This window comes from Camellia sinensis, chromosome 10, assembly GCF_055761805.1.
Source record: "Camellia sinensis isolate YWXY chromosome 10, ASM5576180v1, whole genome shotgun sequence".
Classification (NCBI taxonomy): domain Eukaryota; kingdom Viridiplantae; phylum Streptophyta; class Magnoliopsida; order Ericales; family Theaceae; genus Camellia; species Camellia sinensis.
In genome coordinates this window covers 157,506,886-157,514,976 of record NC_138970.1, presented here as the reverse complement: position 1 = coordinate 157,514,976, position 8,091 = coordinate 157,506,886, and the positions used below count along the sequence as shown (strand labels likewise).

Genomic DNA, 8,091 nt, shown 5'->3' with positions numbered 1-8,091 from the left:
TTTTTCGGCCAAACTCAGATGAACATCATCAGGAATATGGTAATCTTTCCTAAATTCGGCCATGCCACCAGGTGTCTCAACTAGATACCTATACTTACCCATCTGATGTATAATTTACTTATAATTTATATCGGTGCAAAAATCGTGCTCAGTAGCTCGGTTGAGCGCACGCAGGAGTGCCTGGGTAACCTAAGTCTGCAAAGTAGAAAAAAGGGGGTTAAAGCACTGATCGTTGGACCGTGCCACAATTTAAAAGCAATGTATAAGAGCCCTACTTCGGCCTCAAAAACTGGTTCTATCTCGGTTCATCAAAAGGTTTGGTAGCTCGGTTTGGGCAGGTTGCTCGGTAGACTGGTTTAACGTCTAGGGGCAGCTTTCTGAGTTCGGTCTAAAAAACTAAGAAAGCTGGTTTAGCCCCAAGGCCTAAATCGGTTGCAGTATGAATAAAGTTACTTCGGTTAAGCCTCTAGGGGTGGCTTTCTGAGTTCGGTTTAGGAACTAAGAAAGCCTGCTTGGCCCCAAAAGCTTAGTTCGGTTGAAAACCGAGGTTCCTAGTTTGATATGTTCAAAACTCGGTGATCTTATTTCGGCTAAAGTGAGTCAGGCTCTGGTAACTTTTTGAAACTTTCAAGTTCTAGTTCGGTTATTAACTACGGTGATCTACCGATATTGGACAAACAGTATCCTAGTTCGGTTGCTATGTGATTTTGGATCTAAGACTGGTTTTCTACATAATAGTTCATACACACATGAAGTTCTACTGGTTTTTTCATAAAAATACAGAAGCAAAAGCAACAAATGGAAGAAAGTGTTTGCAAAAAAGAAACATACAAAACAAGATATACAGCTGCATAAAACGAATATAAAAGCAAAAACATGAAGGGAAAGTGGATTTGCTTACCAGATTAAAGAAGAAAGGACTGAAGATGAAAACTGTTGCAGTAAAGAAAGAACACAAACAGCAAGAACACAGAGAGAGAAGATGAAGAAATGGCAAAAGTGAAGGGGCCTAGCCTCAGGGAGTGTTTTTGTTAGAAAGCCCAAAATTTGGGCGGGACTGTTCAAAATTCACGAAGTACGAAAGACGGCGTGACAGCTGTCCTCAGCCTATCAGAATCTGCCACGTGTCATTGGAAGGGGAAACGTTACAGTCGCTGTGATTGAAGAGACGTTTTGACCAAACAGAGTGAAGCCCGACGTAAAATTAGCTCGGCTGGAGAAGCTAAAGGGTTTTTTGCTCGGCTGGAAAGGCTTAATAAACTTCAGCTCGGTTGGTAGACTGGTAATCCCAATCACGCTGTGCAGATGGAATTAAGGGGCAATTGAGAGGGTAATTTTTGGAGAGAATTTGACCGAGCTGTAAGGTGGACTTTATGGCCCAAAGTGTGAATGACTCAGTAAAAGGCCGTAATGATATTCTGGCCCAGAAGAAGCATAGTTACTCCGGCCCAGGAGAGGTATGGTTACTCCGGTTAGGAGAGGTGTAATTGCTTCGGCCCAAGATGGTGTAAAGCTACTCCGGTCTGGAGGTAACTTGGAGTTAGTCCGGCCTTACGGTTCGTTCATAACCAAAGTTAGTCCGGTCGCGAAGTATTATGGTTAGATCGGTCGGAGCTTGCTACTCAGAAGCTTGGTCTTAGCATACCATGGTTAAACGGGAGAAAACCGAACTAAGGATAGTTCGGCCTACTCTGTGGCTCAGCATAGCCAGTATTATTTCGGTCATATAGTAGTTCGGCCGTGGTAAAAACCATCCCACTTGGTTTAAGCAGTGGGGGAGGGTGTAAAGGGATAAGCATTATCCTTAGGAATATGGATCCTAGGAGGACTCTGTATGGAGAAATACAAGTCCTACTAGGATTATGCCACTCGAAACCTATAAAAGCTCACAAGCACCACCTTGGAGGAGGTAAATTGAACACAATTCTTTCTGAGAACATAGAGTTTTGTCTATTTGTCAAGTTTTCTGACTTAGGCATCGGAGAGGTTTCCGGCACACACCCGCCGGCTAGCTCACGTTTGTGTTTTCAGGTGATAAAGCGACGTCGTAAGGAGGAGCGTGGACTTGGTCAACAGGATTATACGAGGAGAATTATTTCCTCCCCGTAATAGCTTTAGCAAGCACAAATGTAATAAATTTTATAACACAAAACACAAATAATTATGAGACAAAGTATCAAAAAAAAAAAATGAAAGCAACATTCAATGATGATGTAGAAGCACATCTGAAATTTTAATTGGAGATATAACCAGATAAATCGCCATAAAAGAGGAAAACAACATTTATTTTTCATCACAACAATTACATAACTCAATATATAATTTTAATGTCACTCACTCCTCCACATGTCCAATTCTCTATCAATATTAAAATGAATGCATGAACCAAAAAAAGGAAACATTTGAGTAGACAAAGAGATGTGATTTGAGACCTTTCAATTGTTGAATTCTATTAATTAATAGTTATTAGGCTTTAATGGTCGGGCTTCTAATATTTGTTAGCCATTAAAACTGAGTTATTTGGTTTCATCTATATTCACTTGATAATTTCAGAGTAGACACGTGTCAAGCTTTTACACAAATACTTGGCACATTTTTTGAGCATTATTAATGAAATACACAGTGTAATTTTTTTTTCTCTTTTTTTTTCACAATTGCAACCTGTTATTTTTTTAATAAGAATTCATATTTGTTTTAGATATTTTTTTCAATATACAAATTATTTTTTACAGTGTAATTTATTTTCGCAATTGCAACCTATTATTTTTTAATAAGAATTTATATTTGTTTTAGATATTTTTTTTAATATATAAATTATTTTTTGTAGATTTTAATGAAATGCACAGTGTAATTTTTTTTTCCTGCAATTGCAACCTGTTATTTTTTAATAAGAATTTATATTTGTTTTAGATATTTTGTTAATATACAAATTATTATTTTTTTAGATTTTTTATAAAAATAATTTAACAATCCTATAATTAACCATAGTGTAAGGAAGAAATTGAAAATGGAGCTGTAGTAAGTATCAGAGAAGTAAAAAAGGCTTGTGGGTTGGGAGAAATCAATAAATGCTAAGGTTTTTTTTTTAAAATCAAAAAATTAAAAAATTAAGATTGAGATATTGAAACTCCCACAAAACTTGTGAATTAAAAACCCTATTTTCTTTATATAATATATAGATTATATATTTTTAATTTCGTTTCGATGTGATCGTCTATTAGTTGTCAATAATATTTTGAATAAAAAAATAACATGTTTGAAAAGAATTTGGAATAAATTATATTGGAATTATTTACCCATTTTTCTTTTTTGTGCCAGAATTACTAAAATTTCTAGATGAGTTACATGTGGTCATTTTCGGTCCAAAATGTTAACAGCAATAGATGAAAAGACTAATTGTAACATAATTAAAAATATAAAGTTTAAGTTACTAAATTTGAAATTATAGGAAACATAAATTTTCTCAAATAGAGGGGCCTAATTTATCCAAATATTTAAGTGGATAAATGAATCCAGTAGAGATTTATCATTTTTCAATATATAGGCCAAGCCAAGCAACAGCCTAACTTACAAGGAGATATCAAGTACTATTTGGCCACAGCCACTAATGAAAAAAACATCAAAAGGGAAATATGGATTTAGATCTACATATAAGAAGATCTTTAAGATATATCCTTTTATTCAAAATGCGCATTTGTCAGTACTTAGCTGCTGATTTCCCACCCGCTGCCTGTAAAATCATACAACACTTTATTATTACACAATACACACAAACAAGTGTGAATTATTTTCAACTTTCTTTGTGGATTCTTCTATTCTTCTTGAATTGAATTGGTTTTGTGACATCCTTTTCCATCATATTTCTTCTTAGAAACCAATTGAGCATTACATTCACATAATTGCATAAGATTGGCAACGAGAAATCCTCCTTAAATAAGTAAGTTTTATTTAGTTAGGCCGAGCCTAAAAAGAGCTCTACATAGATATGGATCACAAGCCAATGTCATACAACATTGACAAACATAACAAGAACTGAATTGGCATATATAGCTTCATATATAGAATCAGATATTCATCCTTCTTCTTCTTATTTCTTCGTTGGGGCAACTGGCTTGCTAGCGGTAACACTTGGTGCCTAGAAAACCCATCAAAATGTCAATAAGATAAATAAATAAAATAAGATAAAAGGGCGTACCCAGTACACAAAGCTCCCGCATATGCAGGTTCTTGGGAAAGATTGATGTGCGCAGCCTAACCTCACAAGTAGAGAAGCTGTTTCCGCAACTCAAACTCATGACCTCCAGGTCACAATGGGGCAACTTTACCATTGCGCTAGGCCTGACCTTCAAATAAATAAAATATAACAAATGAAAATAAAAAGAAAGAAAAAAGAAAAGCAAAAACATCAAAATGTATGTGCCTTCTTAGGTTCGAGGGGCTTTTGCTCGACCTTCTTAGTGGGCCGAGTGGAGGCCAGAGTTATTGGTGGAGTTTTGGTGGGCTCTTTCTTGGCTTGTGCAACCAGGTTTATTTTTTTTTTGCGAATGATGCCATCGATAGAACGATTAAGACTTGATGGTGAAACAGACAGATATAGTAATCCATTTGGGGGAATAGAATGAAGTAATGTGGACGCATCTTGAAAGATGATGCCGAATCAAATACTTTGCTTAGAGATAGATATTGCTCATAGCATTTGATGTTGATTCTAAAGCGTGCCCAGATATTTCCAAGCCATATGTTGTAACAATGTGTACTTTTCTGTTTTCAAAAATCATTTTGGGACAATACGTGATGTAGGACTAACGTGGGTTTTAGGATCTCTGTTGGATATTTTCTTAAGCTTTACCCTTCCCCAAAATAACCTTATTTATATCACGTTATTCCATGTTGTCCATTGATTGAATCCCCAAAATACCTTAATTGCATCCACCAAGCAGTTGTCCATTGATTTTCAATGCCTACAACACATCAATGCTTTTGTGGTTGGTAAATATTATCAAGTTGCTGCTTAAAACCCGAAAAGTGTACTTGCATATTTAATGCACCGACTCAATACCCAACATGGATACTTCATGACTAATGTGGCACTTAGACATATGCAAATAGAGAGCGATGGTATGTATGAGATCCTTTATCCTTAAAACTAAGGGGTGTTTTGGAAAGTTGGTAAAAAGTTGACTTTTGACTTTTTATCAAGTTTTTTGATTTTTTTTAAAGTGATTTAGAAAGTTGGTAAAAAGTTAATTTTTTTTATTTTTGGTTTAATATTTTTTAAAAGTGCCACATCACTCTAAAATGACTAAAATATCCTTACTTTTTAATTAAATTTACAATTTTGCCCTTTTGCATGTCCACACTTTTTTGAATTAATTAATTACAATGTTCCAAAGGGTAGTTTGATAAATGGCCTAGTTGCTTTTTTGGGTCTTCCCAAATGGTGTCTTCAGCGTTTTTGCATGGTGCAATGTTTTTGATGAATTCGAAAAACGCAGCTTTTTGTCAAAGTTCCCAAAACAGCACTAAGCTGATGAACTTTTTATCCGGCCCAACCTAGTACCCAAGGTGGTCCAATTTGACCTGAATGAGGTTGGGCTTTGGCCTAAGCCTAGAGTTTGAAGCCTAATTCGATTTGTCTGGCTGGGCGACAAGCTTGTCAAAAATTATAAAAAATATAAGAAAAAATTATTAAAAAAAAAAATGGTTGCCATAAATATGGACCAATAGGCTAAGCCCACTAGCGTGTTGGCCCGCCCATCGGCTAGGACCATGAGCTTGTATAGGCCAAACCCGTTGGGCACAGCTTGACCCTAAGGTTTTCGGCCGCATTTTGGGCCCACACAATCTTGCTATAAAATAAAATAAAATAAAATAAAAAAGCCTGCTAGGCTTAGTTTGTGGACAGCATTGGGACCCATTTTCGCTAGCCACTCGATGACAGGATCATCGTGTAATTGTGAATGATGGGATAGAAGGATATACACTTTTTTTTTTTGTTGGCGTAGAGATGGACAGGGGTTTTGGCTTACTTGATCATGACGATCGAACTGGGGTCCCAAAGCTCTGACGAATCTCATCCTTTAAGGCAGGGTACAGGTTCTTCCTGTAGGAAGATATTGAACATTGGATTGAATTTGAGAGAGTTTTGATCATCATGGTGGTCTGCTCTGCCATGGAACTCTTGTTGATCATCCTGTTTTGCGTCTGGAGTCACACCTGTATATAAATAAAAGCTGGCGTAATTTTGAGAGATATTTAACATTGGATTGAATTTTTCACAGAAATTTTTGCAATTTAGTAAGTTGTTCAATTCTGATAAGAAGGCATCTCTCCACTAAAATGATCAGATGATGCATTTAAGAAGTTAAGAATTAAAGAAGCAGATAATTTGAACTTTGTAACAGATGAGAGAAGGCATAATTCTCAAAATTCAACGGCTACCAAAACGAATTATTCTATTCTGGTAAATGCAAATGTAGGAGCTATCCTCAAATAGGAAATTTTCATTTTCCTTCTTAAAATGGGGATAAAAAAATTCAATGTTAACATACTGGTTTAAAACGAGAGGGAAAATTGAATTCACAGCCCCCAAAGGCTCCGTTTGTTTTGGGGTGTTGTGGATGGGATGGGACTAGGATGGAGGTGGAGCCAATTAGTATTGTGTTTGTTTGTAGAGTTGGGAAAGAAATTAGAATGGAGAAAGGGATTTAGATGAAGGTTGGAAGCGGGATTGGGATGGAGGAGGTGGAGATGGTATTAGAAAAATAGTGAGGAAATTAGCAATTTTTTTATTTTTTACATATTGGGATTTTTTTTTTGAACATTAATGTTTAATTTTTTGTATTTTTTTTTGTTTTATTATTTTATATATAAATAATTTAACAATTCTTACACTAACAATTATCATCAAAACAAACACAATTTTACTTAATTCCCTCACTATCAATCCCTGACTGATGATTCCTTCACTATTAATCCCCTCACTATGAATCTCCTCCATTCTACTTCTGAAAATAAATGGGGCCAAAAAAGAAAGATCAGCTCGAACTTGAAATCACACAAAAGGGCCCTAAATTCAACAACCGATCGCAGAGCATACATTGTTTGAAAAAAAAAAAAAAGGATAAAGATACCAACTTTAAACATAAAAGATTAAAAATAAAATAAAATAAAATAAACCGATCAAAGGATCGACGCGTAAAAATAGCAAGTAGAAAGATCAAATGCAGCAAGAATTCTCTGCCATGGACTGTTTGATAGAGTTTTGATCATCATGGTGGTCTGCTCTTCCACGGAACTCTTGTTGATCATCCTGTTTTGCATCTGGAGTCACATCTGTATATAGCCAAAACAGTTTCATAGTAAAAATACGATAGGATTTTTTTAAATTAAATTAAAAATCAGATCTTGTAATTTGGAGGGCAAAGAATCTCATGGCGGCCCCAAATTGAATACATTGTTTGCTTCATTTATGAAAAAAACCTAGATTTATTGAAAACTCTTTTGGAAAATCTAGATATGTTTCGTGTTTTCATGATTATCGATTTCGATTTAGGTAATCCAATTAAAAATTATATAACCATAATTAAAATAGAGAGAGAGAGAGAGAGAGAGAGTAAAACATCACAGCCACGACAAAAAAAAAAAAAAAAATTATGTGAAAAAATATGGGTCCGAGGCTATACAAATAATCTACTATGAAAGAAAAATAGTACAAGAGATATCTTACAAAAAGTCACTCCACAGTACACACGTTTGCTCAATCTACAAGTTACTCCACTTTCTCCACCATTGGATATCCGCTTGCTTTGGAATCCACCAAAGACTTCTTACAATCTTGGAATCCAGCAAAAAGGTTGTCGAATTGCCACGACGCCTGTAAAATCCAAGTTTTTTGTAGAATAATTTTATGAAATTGATTATTAATTAAATTAATTTATATGGGTAATTTAGTAATATCAAGGAATTAATTATGAGATAACATTATAATTTCTATTGCTTAGATGGTTAATTTTGCAATTTTGGAAAATTAGGTTAATAAGCTCACATATTGTGGCTTTAAGTCCTGGGAAAAACAAAATAGGGGTGGAT

At 35.2% G+C, this 8,091-nt stretch overlaps 1 long non-coding RNA gene across 1 annotated transcript; it reads right to left on the bottom strand.

Annotated features, from left to right (window-relative positions):
- Positions 1 to 3,909: 3,909 nt before the first annotated feature.
- Positions 3,910 to 4,577, bottom strand: LOC114316569 (uncharacterized). Its single transcript, XR_003648243.2, has 3 exons — positions 4,451 to 4,577; positions 4,257 to 4,338; positions 3,910 to 4,135 (listed from the first exon to the last, which is right to left on the bottom strand). It is a non-coding gene; the product is annotated as an uncharacterized LOC114316569 (long non-coding RNA).
- Between the last annotated feature and the right edge of the window lie 3,514 nt (positions 4,578 to 8,091).